This window comes from Manis javanica, chromosome X, assembly GCF_040802235.1.
Source record: "Manis javanica isolate MJ-LG chromosome X, MJ_LKY, whole genome shotgun sequence".
Classification (NCBI taxonomy): domain Eukaryota; kingdom Metazoa; phylum Chordata; class Mammalia; order Pholidota; family Manidae; genus Manis; species Manis javanica.
In genome coordinates, this window is record NC_133174.1 from 49,082,201 (window position 1) to 49,102,003 (window position 19,803).

Genomic DNA, 19,803 nt, shown 5'->3' on the forward strand with positions numbered 1-19,803 from the left:
TCATCTGAGGAGTATAGGAACAAAGGAAAAACTGAAGGAACAAAGCAGCAGCAGAATTACAGAACCCAAAAATGGACTTACAGGTACCAAAGGGAAAGGAACTGGGGAGGATGGGTGGGCAGGGAGGGATAAGGGGGGGCGAAGAAGAAGGGGGGTATTAAGATTAGCATGCATGGGGGGGAGGGAGCAAGGGGAGGGTGGGCTGCACAACACAGAGAGGACAAGTAGTGACTCTACCACATTTTGCTAAGCTGATGGACAGTAACTGTAATGGGGTTGTTAGGGGGGACCTGATATAGGGGAGAGCATAGTAAACATAGTATTCTTCATGTAAGGGTAGATTAAAAATTTAAAAAAAAAAAAAGAAAGAAAGAAAGAAAGAAAGAAAAGGGGGATTACTCGTTAACAGGATAAAACTATTGGTAAATCAAAGATCAACGCATGCTTTAAATATCCTTAATGTTGATCACTTAAAGGGTGTCAGATGATCAGCTATGGAGGTACTCTTTTCTGATAATATTCCTTTCTCTTAATTAAAAAAAAAAAAAAAAAAGCAGTTACTGTGTGCTGACCTCCAATGAGTTCTGCACAGTGGTATAGAGGGCATGTCAAAGTGTGGGCAAAGGGTCTGTTTGTTTCTACGCAGAAGATCAAGGCCTAGCTTGGATACCCAGAAAATGAAATAAGATACGATATGAGGAGGAGCTTCCGGCATCAGCACTCTCTGGAGGACTCGTGCCGGGGGATGATCATCAAAAAGCCTCCCCAGGGATCCGGACGATGCTGCGGTTGTGGCTGCATCCAGCCCACCGTCTCCTGGACTTGCCATAAGAAGGAGGAGGGAGATGTCTAGGCTGGCATGTGCATACAGTGAGACAACGAATTTGACTGGATCTGTACTGTTGGAACTCAACCAGGAGTTGGGAGGGGTGCAAGTTGTAGCACCCCAAAATCTCATGACTATAGACTATCTATGGTTAAAAGAACATATGGGATGTGAACAGATCCCAGAAATGGGCTGCTTTAATTTGTCTGATGGTTCAAGTACAGTTGGACAATATCCATCATATCATAGATAAATTTTCACAAATGCCTAGGGTGCCTAAATGGTTTTCTTGGCTTCACTGGAGATGGCTGGTAATTATAGATTTGCTTTGTTTATGTCACCGTATTCCTATTATGTTAATATGTGTGTGCAAATTAGTTAGTAGTTTAAAACCTATACATACTTAAGGTACTATACAAGAAGATATGTCAAAGAAATAATCAATCCTCCCAAGTTTCCTTCATATGCTACATCTATAGCTTTTCTTCTTCCTTTCTAATTACAAACCTTAAATAGAATTCGTGCCTCATATCGAATTTACCGAGTATCATAATTCCTCCAGGTGGTAAAGATACCTCGAGACAAGTGCTGGGCATAGAAGCCACAGGGCATAAATCTGCAAAGAAGTAAAAAGCTAACCTTTGCAAACAATATGGCTTCTCTCTCACTTACCAACTTTACATTTCCCTGTATGGCCCCGGAAGATGACTGGTTAGCCAGAGACGGGTAAGATTCCTCAAGGGAGGAACAACCTAAGACAGGCACAGTCGCAGGGGGGCCATCAGGTGAGAATTTGGGGATCAACAGAGGTGAGGCTCAGAACCTCACCCCCCCTGCTTTGAGAGAAATCTTCTGCATCCGTGGATGTCTTGCTGCCCTTGTCTAGCCTGGATTAATACTTAGTCCATAGGCACACACCTGATCATCTGATCATCTACATTTGCCTTCTTACAGCACTAAACTATGTTTTCTACCTTTATCTTGCATCTACCTACCACTTCAGCATTTTATTAAAAATAAAAATAATAATAATAATAGGAGAAATGTGGGATCAACATATAAATCAAGTACAAAAATCAAATGAATATTCATATTTGACCTGATGGTTTATAGGTCATATTGCATGATCAAAACCGAAAGTTTCTGTGATGAATGCCCTTGTACTGTTCACCATGTAAGAATTTATTCACTCTGTAAGAATTCGTTCACCATGTAAGAACTTGTTCGTTATGCTTCAGAAGATTGGAGACTGACGAGAATTAGGCTTGAGATGGATTAATGATTGTACATTGAGCATTGACCCCCCTATACTGAATTTTATTGTTGTTAACAACCATTTGATCAATAAATATGAGAGATGCCCTCTCAAAAAAAAAAAAAAAAATTCATGACCACAAATCTCAAATTGCCACTCAACACTCCTTGGCATCCTACTATGTTTCCCAGTAGGTCAGCTTATCCACTCCTTCCAAAGATCCCATCCCGTCCTCCTTTCTACTCATTCTCAGGTAATGATACTTCATATTTCATTGAGAAAATAAAAACATCACGTCTTTCTTATCTTCCCCCAAAATCCAATCTCTGAACCTACTACGCCTTTCTCTTATTTCTGTTCTTATTAAAAACCAGTCCCACACTTGTATTCTGAATCCTATATCTTCCCATCTTCTCAAGGAGTTGACTTCTTTAAAATAAAAAATATTTCAAGATACTTTATTTTTAAAACAGATCAACATTAAGCTTTTGGACTATTCTGCTGATGTACAAGCTACAAATGCTTGCTCAGCAGCTGAGGAACACTCTTCAGTAGCATGTTTGAAAAGTGAATAAATATTCATATAAAACAAATATTCAAATTGTTTCCATAGACACACAGATAAGTGTGACCCCATCTCCTAGTCTTCCACATTATTGCATCTATGCCAGCCCTAGTTACAAAGATGTTTCAAAATTAGCAGTAGTGAAGTTAAATTGTCCCCCCAAATCCCTTAATTCAAACTAAATTGACTGTTAGCAGCTATAGGAACAGCTTCTACACATTAACGCTAGCTGAAGCACAGGCCACCAGGTGATGCTTCATCCCACTTTCCCAGGCACAGGACACAGGCAGAGTGCTGACATCCTGCTCCTGTACTTCAGATGGGAAGTCCTAGTTCTGGATTTGCTGCATCAGTTGCCATGTTGGCCCTGACATCACATAGTAGATAGATGGTCTTTGGTTTGGGTCCCTTCTGCAGAAGGAGCTTCATGTGCACATGATCATAAAGGATGCAATTAAATGATCCATATACTCCATCACTCTCATAATACATAAAGGTTTGTTCACTGGACTCATCATCATCAGAGCCTGTATGTTCCTTTAATACTAGTTTTTTGGCAACGATATTAACTGTGAGCATGAAAGGTGATATGACATAATATCTGCCTGGCTCAGCTATGATTCTCACTCCTCAGTCTGAAGGAAAAAACTTGTCTAGTGTTGGGGGTTGGGGATGGGGGTTGGTGACACTGGTGATATCTTCAAATTTAAGCTTTACATACTCAGATCCAGGGAAGCCACCACCAATATCAAGCATATACAAGTTGAAACCAACCACAGCTCCCATGTCAATGACGAAATAGGCATCAGATACAGCCTACATGAAGGTCTCATGATTGGTACAGCCAATTCCCACATGGGAACTGACACTAATGACATTAATATTTAGCCATTTCTAAAAGAAGTCTGCTGGTTTTGAGTGTGGCCCCAAATTTAACACTGAGACAGACAACAGACAGCAGACTCCTTTTGAATCATCAGTGGCAATCCACAAAACCAACTTTGCCTTTGGACATGCCCTGGCAACTTTCATCAATTCAATTTTGCTATCAAAAGTCATCATCTGGACTCCATTATTATCAGGGTACTTACTCTGAGACACTTATTTAAAAGAATTTGCACAGATAATCCTCCTGAAGGCACCCTGAGACTTTGCATGAATTATATTTGTCTTGGTGGTACAGTCAAATCCTGCCCCAGTGGCAGCTAGAGTCCTCACTATGGTTCTGTTATTACTGACTGCATAAAAGGGGGTGAACAGAGGAAGTGCATTTAAACATCTCATATGTTTCTTTAGAATGTCTCTCAGGTCTGTAACATAAAAGTCATCCTATCATCAGAAGAAACTTCATTAATTTCCTGTAAAATGTAACAAAATGGAAAACTAAGAGATGGAATTTTAAAAAATTACTGTCAGCTCACAGAGGCAATTCTCCATAATTCCAAGTCCCGCTGAAGATGTGTGTACCCTCTGTGAAGCTGGGGAAATGCTATGATGAACACCGAATTTGCCATCTCAATGCACATGAGCACCACAGGCCCACCCCATGAAGATGTCACAGCTGACCACACAGGACCGCTGGCCACCTGCATCAACCATCTGTCCACTGCCTTGCTACCTCCTGCAGAGGACCACTGCCTGACCTCTGGTAAAGGGAACTGACAGTGACAGAGGACTTTACTTCTTTAATAAATTTCCCTTTTTCCTAAATCACTATTCTGTTACTCTCTCCTGCCTCTCCTGTATCTTGCCTATAAATATGATCTAACATCTCCTATTTTATAAAAAAGGAAAAGTAATTTTATTCCAACTGCACAAACTACCTGTGGGGTAAATGACAGAATTTCCAAAATTTCCTTCCTAGCCTTAGTTCATTTACATATCAATAGCTGTTTACCACTGCAGAGCCTCCCTTTGATCTGGAGTAAGGGAGGGGTGGAGAGAAAATGGACATTCTCTCTTCCTCCCCATTCCCGGTATGTAATTGGTCTGGTATCTGCCAGTCATCAAGGACCTGCCAATGGAGTTCACCCTGGAAGGGGAGGGTAGGAAGTAGAGAGCATGCCATGGTGGCAGAGCGTGAGTGGTGGCTGGAAGAGACAGACAGTGCTGAGCCTGGCCAGCAAATTCGTGCAAGCTGTGAGCAATAAAAAAGGTTTCTTCCAACCTACTCTTTCACTTAACTTACTTCAGTTTAACCAGTTTCATAGGGGATTCTTTCTGGGTTGGGAACACCCTTTCCCCTGGAGCTACATATGGCAGAGTTGGTAAGATCTGGTGAACCTGAAATCTGTCTTCATGGGCACAAATTTTGTAAGGCTGCCCCATAGATGGTGAGGAAATACCCTTGTGAGACAGGGCCAGTTGGTATAGTCAGAGTAGGATGAGGGCCTCCAGAAAAAGTAAGGCAGGGTATTTACAGTCAAAGCAATATAACAATGTAAAGTCCCTATTGAAACTCTGTGTTTAGAATAATGCAAAGTCAAGGTCACACTAATTCTCTAGGGTGAAAATACTAGACTAGGAATATAAACATCTTCAGTGAGATCAGTTAAAGGTCAAAAGGCCAGGAGCAACTTGGCCTGGAATGTTTGAGTGTTCCACAAGGGTATCTCAGCATAACCTGTGACTTCACTGTAAACAGCCCCAGCAAACAGACAACAACCCAGCCCACCTTGAGGGCGGGGCAGGTGGTACAAGTCCACACCCTGAGCCTTCAATTCCCCAAAATCCTCTACTGCCTATAAATCCCCTAGACAACGCACCACCCAGGGCTCTCTTGTCCCCTCCTGGCATGAGCCAGGAGCTTTTTCCTCTCACTTTATTTCTAAATAAAAGCCTGTACCTTGCTCTCCTACCTTGACTGTTTGTGAAGCTCATTCTTCAGCTTCGTGAACAAGAACACCGGCATCACTGCTGAGAGACATACTAGCAGGGAGGGAAGAGACAGCAGAAAAATGTGAGTGTCCAGAGTTGCCTTCAGCCCTGGAGATGGTAGAGGAGATGTCAGGGAAGGAGTAGCCGGGGGAGGCAGAGGGGGTGGGGCCGAGGGTGGAACTGTTGCCAAGGATACCGCCTGAGGCACCAGCCCCTCCCATATTGAAAGCCCACCCAGTTGAAGTTAAGAAAATAAAGACGCAACAACCATGGGTTCCTCAGAGAGAGGAGTATCCCTCTCCCCAGGTTGTGGAACACTCCATGCTCCACCACTATACCCAGGCTGAGCTGGGGGAATTTGAACACCTGGTTTTGATAGAAGCCCTTGGAACTTCTGCCTACATGGCTTTTGCATATTTGGGATTTAGGAGTAGAGGACATTGTTCTGTGTGGGTCAGAAATGGGTAAACTTGTTTCCCTAATGACTCCCCTCTGTCTGACAGAGGTTACAAAATGCCCATCAGACCCCAGGGAATCATGCAGTTTTGGCTTGGCTGACTGCAGTACTTAGGGCAGTTTGGCTTAATCAGGGAAATTTACAATATTTCCCTGCTAGCTGGAAAACATATGCAGAGCTCCAGCAGGTTCTACAGGAGTTGGGCATGAAAAATATTATCTACAGTATGGACTCTCAGGGCCTGGATGAAGAGTTGTTCACTGTGGGGATGAGAAATCTGGTGCCCCATAAACTTGCCCATCCCTCTTTGGGTTCCTAGTGACTATTCTTGCCCCCCAAAATAGGGCAACCAATAAGTGAGGTTACTCGTACTGTAGGAGATCTGGGAGAGGTTGAAATAATAAGAGCATGGAGGTAATAAGGTTTGCAACTGAAAGAAGATATTCAAAGGGCCACAGGAAGGTCTCAAGGACCCAGATATGGGTTGATTTGATGAAGGTAGGTGCAGTAAAAAGAAAACTTGATGGACACTCAAATAGAATCTTTCTAGATTTGTGGCATCAATTAAAGCCAGAGCAGCAGTTCTAGCCACTGAGGTCCAAGACACAGAAGCCAGAGGCAAAGCCCCATGTCTGGCCTGTGTGTTTGCAGGACTTCCTGGGAGACAGTACTTAGACTCTGCCTGGTCCCCCCCAACACAGGATATCAATTGGGCATTGTGGTTTGACTGAGGGGGGTGGTCAAGGCCTCCACCTTAGGGGATATGGTGGGGACTGGAAGCCACATGTAGAATTAGTAATTCATTTGTCCCCTGTGAATGTAAAATGTGTCCTGGCACTGGTGGACACAGGAGCTGAATGGTCTGTGATTTATGGCAACCCTGAGCAGTTTCCTGGGACCCCTGCTATGATAGATGGCTGTGGGGGTAAGGCAATTGGAGTTAAGGAAGCCCAAATACCATTGGGTATAAGACATTTACCCCCAAAGGAGTACACTGTGTACATTTCTCCTATTTCGGAATATATTTTAGGGATAGATATCGAGCAGGGTCTGTGGTTATAGACCACTGCAGGTGAGTTCAGACTCAGGGTATGTGTGGTAAAGACAGTTTTGAGGGGACATGCTAAACACCCACCTGTAGCAAGTGACAAATACTAAGCAGTATAAATTGCCTGGGCGGCAAAACAAATTGGAGAAACTCTATAGGAGCTGGAGAAGGTGGGCATAATAAAGCCTACTACTCATAGTCCTTTTAATTCCCTGGTATGGCCAGTGAAAAGGCCAAATGGCACCTGGTGTATGACTGTGGATTACAGAAAACTGAATAAAGTTACACCCCTGTGCATGCTGCTATCCCCTCTATAGCAGCCCTTATGGACACTATCAGTCATGAGCTAGGAATGTATCATTATGTTGTGGATCTTGCTAATGCCTTCTTTTCCATTGACATAGCACAGGAAAGTCAGGAACAGTTTTCCTTCATGTGAGAAGGCTGGCAGTGAATGCTCACTGTCCTTCCACAGGGATATGTCCACTGTCCCACCATTTGTCATGTACTTGTAGCCCAGGACTTGGCTACATGGGAGAAACCACCAACAGTACATCTGTATCATTATATTGATGACATTATGCTCACATCTGATTCTCTTGCAGTTCTAGAAGGTGCAGCACTAGACTGCTCCAATATCTACAGGAGAAAGGGTGGACTGTGAACAGCAACAAAATTCAGGGACCTGGTTTATCACTTAAGTTCTTGGGGATTATTTGGTTGGGTAAGGCTAAAGTTGGCCCAGAAGCAGTAATAGATAATGTCCAGGCTTTCCCTACACCTGCAACTGTAGCAATAGTACAAGAGTTTTGGGGTCTTTTGGGCTCCTAGAGAGTGTTTATCCCACACTTGGTACAAATTCTAAAGCTGTTATACCAGTTGGTACAAAAGGGCATCAGGTGGGACTGAGATGAAACATGTGCATCTGCCCTTACTGCTGCTAAGCAGGCAATCAAAACTGTGCAGGCCTTGAGTGTGATGGACCCATTAAGGCCCTGTACGATGGATATTCATGTAACTGAAGATGTTTATGGATGTTTAAGTTTGAACAGAACTGCCAATCTATTGGATTCTGGTCACAACTCTGGAAAGGAGCAAAGGCCCAGTACACCTTTTGTGGCCCTTGACCTTTTGACAAATGAGAAACAACTGGCTGCTGTGTACCATGCCTTCCTGGCTACAGAACCCATCACCAGAACAGCCCTGACCAAGGTAATAATCACCTATCCCATCACAGGGTGGGTGAGAGAATGCACCCAAAGGTGACGGAGCAGCATGGCACAGATGCCTACACTGGCCAAATGGGGTGCTTATTTACAGTAGTGTAGTGCCCTCTCCACTAGCCCCTTAAGTGCAGAACTCTAATGCTTATTAGGGGCAGTGTCCTATACCAGTGGAAAGTAGAAACAACTTTCTTTTGACCATTAGTAACAGAGAGCCTTTATCATGAGGGAAAACCCCCTCTATCTGAAAATGCTTGGTATACAGACAGCTCCAGGCATGGGCAACCCCTGAAGTGGGGGTGTGTGGCTTTCCATCCTAAGTCTGAGACAATATGGATGGAGGATGGAGAGGGAAAGAGCACTCAATGGGCAGAGTTGCAGGCAGTATGGCTTGTGATCACCCAGGAGCCCTCCCCAATAATTGTCTGCATGGACAACTGGGACACCTATTGGGGTTGGACCCTTTGGCTACTGGCATGGTACCATGCCAACTGGATGGTTGGTCACTGGCCCCTTTGGAGGCAAGAGTTGTGGCAAGATCTGTGGGCCTCTGGTCAGACTCAGGCAGTTACTGTATATCATGTGACTGGCCATTTGCCTTTGGCATCCCCAGGGAATGATGAAGCAAACACACTGGCTCCAGTGCATTGGCTAGAAGGAAAGCCTGTCTCTGATGTAGCCCAGTGGTTACATCAGTGTTTGTTGCATGTGGGGCAAAAGACAATGTGGGCTGTAGCCTGTTGGTGGGGCTTGCCACTGACCTTTGAAGAAGTCAGCAGAACCCAGTGGGAGTGCCTTGTATGCTCAAAGAGGGACTTACACCAAGTCCTGCAGCAACATGGAACAATAGTTAAGGGGTCAATACCCCTCCTCAGTGGCAGATAGACTATATTGGGCCTCCGCTCATATCAGAAGGATATCAGTATGCCAAGACTTGTGTGGACACAGCTACTGGACTATTGGTTGCTTTTCCTGCACATCGTGCAGATCAGCAAATGACCAAAAGGGGCCCAGAGAGTCTTTTTGCAGCCTATGGCCAGCCACAGATGATTGAGAGTACTCAAGATACCCACTTTACTGCATTACAAGAATAGGTGCAACAATTAGGGATAAAGCAGAAGTTTCATGTGCCATATGACCCTACTGGGGCAGGCATGATAGAGAGGTACAATGGTTTGTTGAAATCTGGCCTGAAGTCGGAAACCAATAGCATATGTGGCTGGTCAGTGCTACAGCATTTGAATAAGAAACCCTGGAAGGGGGCATTGGGCCCTGTGGAAAAAGGTAATACATTGCTCCCTATCTTATACAACTGCAAGTGCAAACCAAAGAGGAATTACTGAAGCCGGGTTATGGCCAGAAGAGCAACATCCTGCTGCCAGCACCAACAGTGCTAAATCCTGGAGACTCTGTTGAGTGGATGTGGCCCTGGACCTTTTGACAAATGGCCCAGAGATGGCTGGCCCTTCTGGCACCTTAGGGAAAAGGCCTGGAACCTGACCTGTGTGTTCCTGGAGTAACAGCAGTGGCCCCCAAAGATCATGGTAGTGTACCCAAAACATCTGGGAGGTAAGAGCATCTAAAGGGGAAATTTTCTTTTATCTTTTTTTTTTTTTTGAGAGGGCATCTCTCATATTTATTGATCAAATGGTTGTTAACAACAATAAAATTCAGTATAGGGGGGTCAATGCTCAATGTACAATCATTAATCCATCTCAAGCCTAATTCTCATCAGTCTCCAATCTTCTGAAGCATAACAAACAAGTTCTTACATGGTGAACGAATTCTTGCACAGTGAATAAATTCTTACATGGTGAACAGAACAAGGGCATTCATCACAGAAACTTTCGGTTTTGATCATGCATTATGACCTATAAACAATCAGGTCAAATATGAATATTCATTTGATTTTTGTACTTGATTTATATGTTGATCCCACATTTCTCCTATTATTATTATTATTTTTATTTTTAATAAAATGCTGAAGTGGTAGGTAGATGCAAGATAAAGGTAGAAAACATAGTTTAGTGCTGTAAGAGGGCAAATGTAGATGATCAGATGATCAGGTGTGTGTCTATGGACCAAGTATTAATCCAGGCTAGACAAGGGCAGCAAGACATCCACGGATGCAGAAGATTTCTCTCAAAGCAGGGGGGTGAGGTTCTGAGCCTCACCTCTGTTGATCCCCAAATTCTCACCTGATGGCCCCCCTGCGACTGTGCCTGTCTTAGGTTGTTCCTCCCTTGAGGAATCTTACCCGTCTCTGGCTAACCAGTCATCTTCCGGGGCCATACAGGGAAATGTAAAGTTGGTAAGTGAGAGAGAAGCCATATTGTTTGCAAAGGTTAGCTTTTTACTTCTTTGCAGATTTATGCCCTGTGGCTTCTATGCCCAGCACTTGTCTCGAGGTATCTTTACCACCTGGAGGAATTATGATACTCGGTAAATTCGATATGAGGCACGAATTCTATTTAAGGGTTGTAATTAGGAAGGAAGAAGAAAAGCTATAGATGTAGCATATGAAGGAAACATGGGAGGATTGATGATTTCTTTGACCTATCTTCTTGTAGAGTACCTTAAGTATGTATAGGTTTTAAACTACTAACTAATTTGCACACACATATTAACATAATAGGAATACGGTGACATAAACAAAGCAAATCTATAATTACCATCCATCTCCAGTGAAGCCAAGAAAACCATTTAGGCACCCTAGGCATTTGTGAAAATTTATCTATGATATGATGGATATTGTCCAACTGTACTTGAACCATCAGACAAATTAAAGCAGCCCATTTCTGGGATCTGTTCACATCCCATATGTTCTTTTAACCATAGACAGTCTATAGTCATGAGATTTTGGAGTGCTACAACTTGCACCCCTCCCAACTCCTGGTTGAGTTCCAACAGTACAGATCCGGTCAAATTCGTTGTCTCACTGTATGCACATGCCAGCCTAGACATCTCCCTCCTCATTCTTATGTCAAGTCCAGGAGACGGTGGGCGGGATGCAGCCTCAACCGCAGCATCGTCCGGATCCCTGTGGAGGCTTTTTGATGACCATCCCCTGGCACAAGTCCCCCAGAGAGTGCTGATGCCGGAAGCTCCTCCTCATATCATATCTTAGTCCATTTTCTGGGTATCTTCTGCATAGAAACAAACAGACCCTTTGCCCACACTTTGACATGCCCTCTATACCACTGTGCAGAACTCATTGGAGGTCAGCACACAATAACTGCTTTTTTTTTTTTTTTTTTTTGAGAGGGCATCTCTCATATTTATTGATCAAATGGTTGTTAACAACAATAAAATTCAGTATAGGGGGGTCAATGCTCAATGTACAATCATTAATCCATCTCAAGCCTAATTCTCGTCAGTCTCCAATCTTCTGAAGCATAACGAACAAGTTCTTACATGGTGAACGAATTCTTACAGAGTGAATAAATTCTTACATGGTGAACAGTACAAGGGCATTCATCACAGAAACTTTCGGTTTTGATCATGCAATATGACCTATAAACCATCAGGTCAAATATGAATATTCATTTGATATTTGTACTTGATTTATATGTTGATCCCACATTTCTCCTATTATTATTATTATTTTTATTTTTAATAAAATGCTGAAGTGGTAGGTAGATGCAAGATAAAGGTAGAAAACATAGTTTAGTGCTGTAAGAAGGCAAATGTAGATGATCAGATGATCAGGTGTGTGCCTATGGACTAAGTATTAATCCAGGCTAGACAAGGGCAGCAAGACATCCACGGATGCAGAAGATTTCTCTCAAAGCAGAGGGGATGAGGTTCTGAGCCTCACCTCTGTTGATCCCCAAATTCTCACCTGATGGCCCCCCTGCGACTGTGCCTGTCTTAGGTTGTTCCTCCCTTGAGGAATCTTACCCGTCTCTGGCTAACCAGTCATCTACCGGGGCCATACAGGGAAATGTAAAGTTGGTAAGTGAGAGAGAAGCCATATTGTTTGCAAAGGTTAGCATTTTACTTCTTTGCAGATTTATGCCCTGTGGCTTCTATGCCCAGCACTTGTCTCGAGGTATCTTTACCACCTGGAGGAATTATGATACTCGGTAAATTCGATATGAGGCACGAATTCTATTTAAGGTTTGTAATTAGGAAGGAAGAAGGAAAGCTATAGATGTAGCATATGAAGGAAACTTGGGAGGATGGATTATTTCTTTGACATATCTTCTTGTATAGTACCTTAAGTATGTATAGGTTTTAAACTACTAACTAATTTGCACACACATATTAACATAATAGGAATACGGTGACATAAACAAAGCAAATCTATAATTACCAGCCATCTCCAGTGAAGCCAAGAAAACCATTTAGGCACCCTAGGCATTTGTGAAAATTTATCTATGATATGATGGATATTTTCCAACTGTGCTTGAACCATCAGACAAATTAAAGCAGCCCATTTCTGGGATCTGTTCACATCCCATATGTTCTTTTAACCATAGATAGTCTGTAGTCATGAGATTTTGGGGTGCTACAACTTGCACCCCTCCCAACTCCTGGTTGAGTTCCAACAGTACAGATCCAGTCAAATTCGTTGTCTCACTGTATGCACATGCCAGCCTAGACATCTCCCTCCTCCTTCTTATGGCAAGTCCAGGAGACGGTGGGCTGGATGCAGCCACAACCGCAGCATCGTCCGGATCCCTGTGGAGGCTTTTTGATGATCATCCCCCGGCACGAGTCCTCCAGAGAGTGCTGATGCCGGAAGCTCCTCCTCATATCGTATCTTAGTTCATTTTCTGGGTATCCAAGCTAGGCCTTGATCTTCTGCGTAGAAACAAACAGACCCTTTGCCCACACTTTGACATGCCCTCTATACCACTGTGCAGAACTCATTGGAGGTCAGCACACAGTAACTGCTTTTTTTTTTTTTTTTAATTAAGAGAAAGGAATATTATCAGAAAAGAGTACCTCCATAGCTGATCATCTGACACCCTTTAAGTGATCAACATTAAGGATATTTAAAGCATGCGTTGATCTTTGATTTACCAATAGTTTTATCCTGTTAAGGAGTAATCCCCCTTTTCTTTCTTTCTTTCTACACTTACATGAAGAATACTATGCTAACTATGCTCTCCCCTATATCAGGTCCCCCCTAACAACCACATTACGGTTACTGTCCATCAGCTTAGCAAAATGTTGTAGAGTCACTACTTGTCCTCTCTGTGTTGTGCAGCCCACCCTCCCCTTTCTCCCTCCCCCCCATGCATTGCTAATCTTAATACCCCTCTTCTTCTTCCCCCCCCTTATCCCTCCCTGCCCACCCATCATCCCCAGTTCCTTTCCCTTTGGTACCTGTTAGTCCATTTTTAAGTTCTGTTATTCCACTGCTGTTTTGTTCCTTCAGTTTTTCCTTTGTTCCTATACTCCTCAGATGAGTGAAATCATTTGGTATTTCTCTTTCTCCGGTTGGCTTATTTCACTGAGCATAATACTCTCCAGCTCCATCCATGTTGCTGCAAATGGTTGGATTTTTCCACTTCTTATGGCTGAGTAGTATTCCATTGTGTATATGTACCACATCTTCTTTATCCATTCATCTACCGATGGACATTTAGGTTGCTTCCAATTCTTGGCTATTGTAAATAGTGCTGCGATAAACATAGGAGTGCATCTGTCTTTCTCAAACTTGATTGCTGCGTTCTTAGGGTAAATTCCTAGGAGTGGAATTCCTGGGTCAAATGGTAGGTCTGTTTTGAGCATTTTGACGCACCTCCATACTGCTTTCCACAATTTGAACTAATTTACATTCCCACCAGCAGTGTAGGAGGGTTCCCCTTTCTCCACAGCCTCGCCAACATTTGTTGTTGTTTGTCTTTTGGATGGCAGCTATCCTTACTGGTGTGAGGTGATACCTCATTGTAGTTTTAATTTGCATTTCTCTGATAATTAGTGATGTGGACCATCTTTTCATGTGTCTCTTGGCCATCTGTATTTCTTTTTTGGAGAACTGTCTGTTCAGTTCCTCTGCCGATTTTTTAATTGGGTTATTTGTTTTTTGTTTGTTGAGGTGTGTGAGCTCTTTATATATTCTGGACGTCAAGCCTTTATCGGATCTGTCATTTTCAAATATATTCTCCCATACTGTAGGGTTCCTTTTTGTTCTATTGATGGTGTCTTTCGCTGTACAGAAGCTTTTCAGCTTAATGTAGTCCCACTTGCTCATTTTTGCTGTTGTTTTCCTTGCCCGGGGAGATATGTTCAAGAAGAGATCACTCATGTTTATGTCTAAGAGGTTTTTGCCTATGTTTTTTTCCAAGAGTTTAATGGTTTCATGACTTACATTCAGGTCTTTGATCCATTTTGAGTTTACCTTTGTATATGGGGTTAGACAATGGTCCAGTTTCATTCTCCTACATGTAGCTGTCCAGTTTTGCCAGCACCATCTGTTGAAGAGACTGTCATTTTGCCATTGTATGTCCATGGTTCCTTTATCAAATATTAATTGGCCATATATGTTTGAGTTAATTTGTGGGGTCTCTAATCTGTTCCACTGGTCTGTGGCTCTGTTCTTGTGCCAGTACCAAATTGTCTTGATTACTATGGCTTTGTAGTAGAGCTTGAAGTTGGGGAGTGAGATCCCACCTACTTTATTCTTCTTTTTCAGGATTGCTTTGGCTATTCTGGGTCTTTGGTGTTTCCATATGAATTTTTGAATTATTTTTTCCAATTCATTGAAGAATGTTGCTGGTAATTTGAGAGGGATTGCATCAAATCTGTATATTGTTTTGGGCAGGATGGCCATTTTGACGATATTAATTCTTCCTAGCCATAAGCATGGGATGAGTTTCCATTTATTACTGTCCCCTTTAATTTCTCTTAAGAGTGACTTGTAGTTTTCAGAGTATAAGTCTTTCACTTCTTTGGTTAGGTTTATTCCTAGATATTTTATTCTTTTTGATGCAATGGTGAATGGAATTGTTTTCCTGATTTCTCTTTCTATTGATTCGTTGTTAGTGTATAGGAAAGCTACAGATTTCTGTGTGTTAATTTTGTATCCTGCAACTTTGCTGTATTCTGATATCATATCTAGTAGTTTTGGAGTGGAGTCTTTAGGGTTTTTTATGTACAGTATCATATCATCTGCAAATAGTGACAGTTTAACTTCTTCTTTACCAATCTGGATTCCTTGTATTTCTTTGTTTTGTCTGATTGCCGTGGCTAGGACCTCCAGTACTATGTTAAATAACAGTGGGGAGAGTGGGCATCCCTGTCTGGTTCCCGATCTCAGAGGAAATGCTTTCAGCTTCTCGCTGTTCAGTATAATGCTGGCTGTGGGTTTATCATATATGGCCTTTATTATGTTGAGGTACTTGCCCTCTATTCCCATTTTGCTGAGAGTTTTTATCATGAATGGATGTTGAATTTTGTCAAATGCTTTTTCAGCATCTATGGAGATGATCATGTGGTTTTTGTCTTTCTTTTTGTTGATGTGGTGGATGATGTTGATGGATTTTCGAATGTTGTATCATCCTTGCATCCCTGGGATGAACCCCACTTGGTCATGGTGTATGATACTTTTGATATACTGTTGAATTCTGTTTGCTAATATTTTATTGAGTATTTTTGCATCTACATTCATCAGGGATATTGGTCTGTAATTTTCTTTTTTGGTGTGGTCTTTGCCTGGTTTTGGTATTAGGGTGATGTTGGCCTCATAGAATGAGTTTGGGAGTATTCCCTCTTCTTCTATTTTGTGGAACACTTTAAGGAGAATGGGTATTATGTCTTCTCTGTGTGTCTGATAAAATTCCGAGGTAAATCCGTCTGGCCCCGGGGTTTTGTTCTTGGGTAGTTTTTTGATTACCGTTTCAATTTCTTTGCTTGTAATTGGTTTGTTTAACTTTTGTGTTTCTTCCTTGGTCAGTCTTGGGAGGTTGTATTTTTCTAGGAAGTTGTCCATTTCTTCTAGGTTTTCCAGCTTGTTGGCATATAGGTTTTCATAGTAGTCTTTAATAATTCTTTGTATTTCTGTGGAGTCTGTCGTGATTTTTCCATTCTCATTTCTGATTATGTTGATTTGTGTTGACTCTCTTTTTCTCTTAATAAGTTGGGCTAGAGGCTTATCTATTTTGTTTATTTTCTCAAAGAACCAGCTCTTGGTTTCGTTGATTTTTGCTATTGTTTTATTCTTCTCAATTTTGTTTATTTCTTCTCTGATCTTTATTATGTCCCTCCTTCTGCTGACTTTAGGCCTCATTTGTTCTTCTTTTTCCAGTTTTAATAATTGTGATGTTAGACTATTCATTTGGGATTGTTCTTCCTTCTTCAAGTGTGCGTGGATTGCTATATACTTTCCTCTTAAGACTGCTTTCGCTGCATCCCACAGAAGTTGGTGCTTAGTGTTGTTGTTGTCATTTGTTTCTATATATTCCTTGATCTCTATTTTGATTTGTTCATTGATCCATTGATTATTTAGTAGCATGTTGTTAAGCCTCCATGTGTTTGTGAGCCTTTTTGTTTTCTTTGTAGAATTTATTTCTACTTTCATACCTTTGTGGTCTGAAAAATTGGTTGGTAGAATTTCAATATTGTGGAATTTACTGAGGCTCTTTTTGTGAGCTAGTATGTGGTCTATTCTGGAGAATGTTCCATGTGCACTTGAGAAGAATGTATATCCTGTTGCTTTTGGATGTAGAGTTCTATAGATGTCTATTAGGTCCATCTGTTCTAGTGTGTTGTTCAGTGCCTGTGTGTCTTTACTTATTTTCTGCCTGGTGGATCTATCCTTTGGGGTGAGTGGTGTGTTGAAGTCTCCTACAATGAATGCATTGCAGTCTATTTCCCTCTTTAGTTCTGTTAGTATTTGCTTCACATATGCTGGTGCTCCTGTATTGGGTGCATATATATTTAGAATGGTTATATCCTCTTGTTGGACTGAGCCTTTTATCATTATGTAGTATCCTTCTTTATATCTTGTTACTTTCCTTGTTTTGAAGTCTATTTTGTCTGATATTAGTACTGCAACCCCTGCTTTCTTCTCACTATTGTTTGCCTGAAATATGTTTTTCCATCCCTTGACTTTTAGTCTATGCTTATCTTTGGGTTCAAGGTGAGTTTCTTGTAAGCAGCATATAGATGGGTCTTGCTTTTTTATCCATTCTATTACTCTATGTCTTTTGATTGGTGCATTAAGTCCATTTACATTTAGGGTGACTATTGAGAGATATGTACTTATTGCCATTGCAGGCTTTAGATTCGTGGTTACCAAAGGTTCAAAGTTAGCTTCTTTAGTATCTTACTGCCTAACTTAGCTTGCTTATTGAGCTGTTATATACACTGTCTGGAGATTCTTTTCTTCTCTCCCTTCTTATTCCTCCTCCTCCATTCTTCATATGTTGTGTGTTTTGTTCTGTGCTCTTTTTAGGGGTGCTCCCATCTACAGCAGTCCCTGTAGGATGCCCTGTAGAGGTGGTTTGTGGAAAGCAAATTCCCTCAGCTTTTGCTTGTCTGGGAATTGTTTAATCCCGCCATCATATTTAAATGATAGTCGTGCTGGATACACTATCCTTGGTTCAAGGCCCTTCTGTTTCATTGCATTAAGTATATCATGCCATTCTCTTCTGGCCTGTAGGGTTTCTGTCGAGAATTCTGATGTTAGCCTGATGGGTTTTCCTTTATAGGTGACCTTTTTCTCTCTAGCTGCCTTTAAAACTCTTTCCTTGTCCTTGATCCTTGCCATTTTAATTACTATGTGTCTTGGTGTTGTACTCCTTGGATCCTTTCTGTTGGGAGTTCTGTGTAATTCCATGGTGTGTTCGATTATTTCCTCCCCCAGTTTGGGGAAGTTTTCAGCAATTATTTCTTCAAAGAGACTTTCTATCCCTTTTCCTCTTTCTTCTTCTTCTGGTATCCCTATAATACGAATATTATTCCTTTTGTATTGGTCACATATTTCTCTTAGTGTTGTTTCATTCCTGGAGATCCTTTTATCTCTCTCTATGTCAGCTTCTATACGTTCCTGTTCTCTTTCTTCTATTCCTTCAATGGCCTCTTGCATCTTATCCATTCTGCTTATAAATCCTTCCAGGGATTGTTTCACTTCTGTGATCGCCTTCCTGACATCTGTGATCTCCTTCCGGACTTCATCCCACTGCTCTTGCATTTTTCTCTGCATCTCATCCCACTGCTCTTGCATTTTTCTCTGCATCTCTGTCAGCATGTTCATGACTTTTATTTTGAATTCTTTTTCAAGAGGAGTGGTTAGGTCTGTCTCCCTCTCAGGTGTTGTCTCTGTGATCTTTGTCTGCCTGTAGTTTTGCCTTTTCATGGTGATAGAGATAGTTTGCAGAGGTGGTAGAAGTGACCGCTGGAATAGCTTCCCTTCTTGTTGGTTTGTGGCCTTCTCCTGGGACAATAGCGACCTCTAGTGGCTTGTGCTGGGCCGCTGTGCGCAGACAGGGCTTCTGCTTCCTGCCCAGTTGCTTTGGGGTTTATCTCCGCTGTTGCTGTGGGCTTGGCCTGGCTGGGGCTGTTCCTCCAAAATGGTGGAGCCCCGTTGGAGGGGGAGCAGCCGGGAGGCTATTTATCTCCATAAGGGGCCTCTGTGCTCCCTGCTGCCCAGGGGGTTAGAGTGCCCAGAAATCCCCAGATTCCCTGCCTCTGGTCTAAGTGACCTGTCCTGCCCCTTTAAGACTTCCAAAAAGCACTCTCCAAACCAAAACAACAACAGCAGCAATGAGAGAGGGAACAGAAAGGAAAAAAAAAAGGAAAAAACACGCGATTTTTTTTTTTTTTTTTGTCCTCAGGTTCCGGTCCCAGGCACCCACTCACTGGTCCTGCTGCCCTGTCTCCCTAGCACCAGGGTCCCTGTCCTTTCAAGGCTTCCAAAAAGCACCCACCCACCGTTCCCGCAGGGAAGGAACGCTCGATATTCTTTGTCCTCAGGCGCTGGTTCCAGGCACCCGCTCACCAGTCCTGCCGCCCTGCCTCCCTAGCACCGGGGTCCCTGTCCCTTTAAGGCTTCCAAAAAGCACTCGCCAAAAAGAGAGAAAAAAAGGGGAAAAACGCACGATATCCTCCGTCCTCAGGTGCCGGTCTCAGGCACCTGCCCACCAGTCCCACAGGGAAAAACGCGCGATATTCTTTGTCCTCAGGCACCGGTCCCAGGCACCCACTCACCAGTCCTGCCACCCTGCCTCCCTAGCACCGGGGTCCCTGTCCCTTTTAGGCTTCCAAAAAGCACTCGCAAAAAAGAGAAAAAAAAAAGGGGAAAAACGTGCGATTTCCTCTGTCCTCAAGTGCCGGTCTCAGGCACCCGCCCCCCGGTCCTGCAGGGAATAACGTGGGATATTCTTTGTCCTCAGGCGCCGGTCCCACGCACCCGCTCACCAGTCCCGCCACCCTGCCTCCCTAGCACCGGGTTCCCTTTCCCTTTAAGGCTTCCAAAAAGTGCTCGCCAAAAAGAGAAAAAAAAAAGGGAAAAACGCGCGATTTCCTCCGTCCTGTAGCGCCGGTCTCAGGCACCCGCCCGCCGGTCCCGCAGGGAGAAACGCGGGATATTCGTTGTCCTC

The 19,803-nt window shown here is 42.8% G+C and overlaps 1 protein-coding gene and 1 pseudogene across 1 annotated transcript in view; one reads left to right on the forward strand and one right to left on the reverse strand.

The window, feature by feature from the left end:
- Positions 1–19,803, forward strand: part of KLF8 (KLF transcription factor 8) — a 415,506-nt gene that overhangs the window by 388,922 nt on the left and 6,781 nt on the right. The window lies entirely within an intron of this gene.
- LOC108384897 (ornithine decarboxylase pseudogene) lies at positions 2,859–3,827 on the reverse strand (annotated as a pseudogene).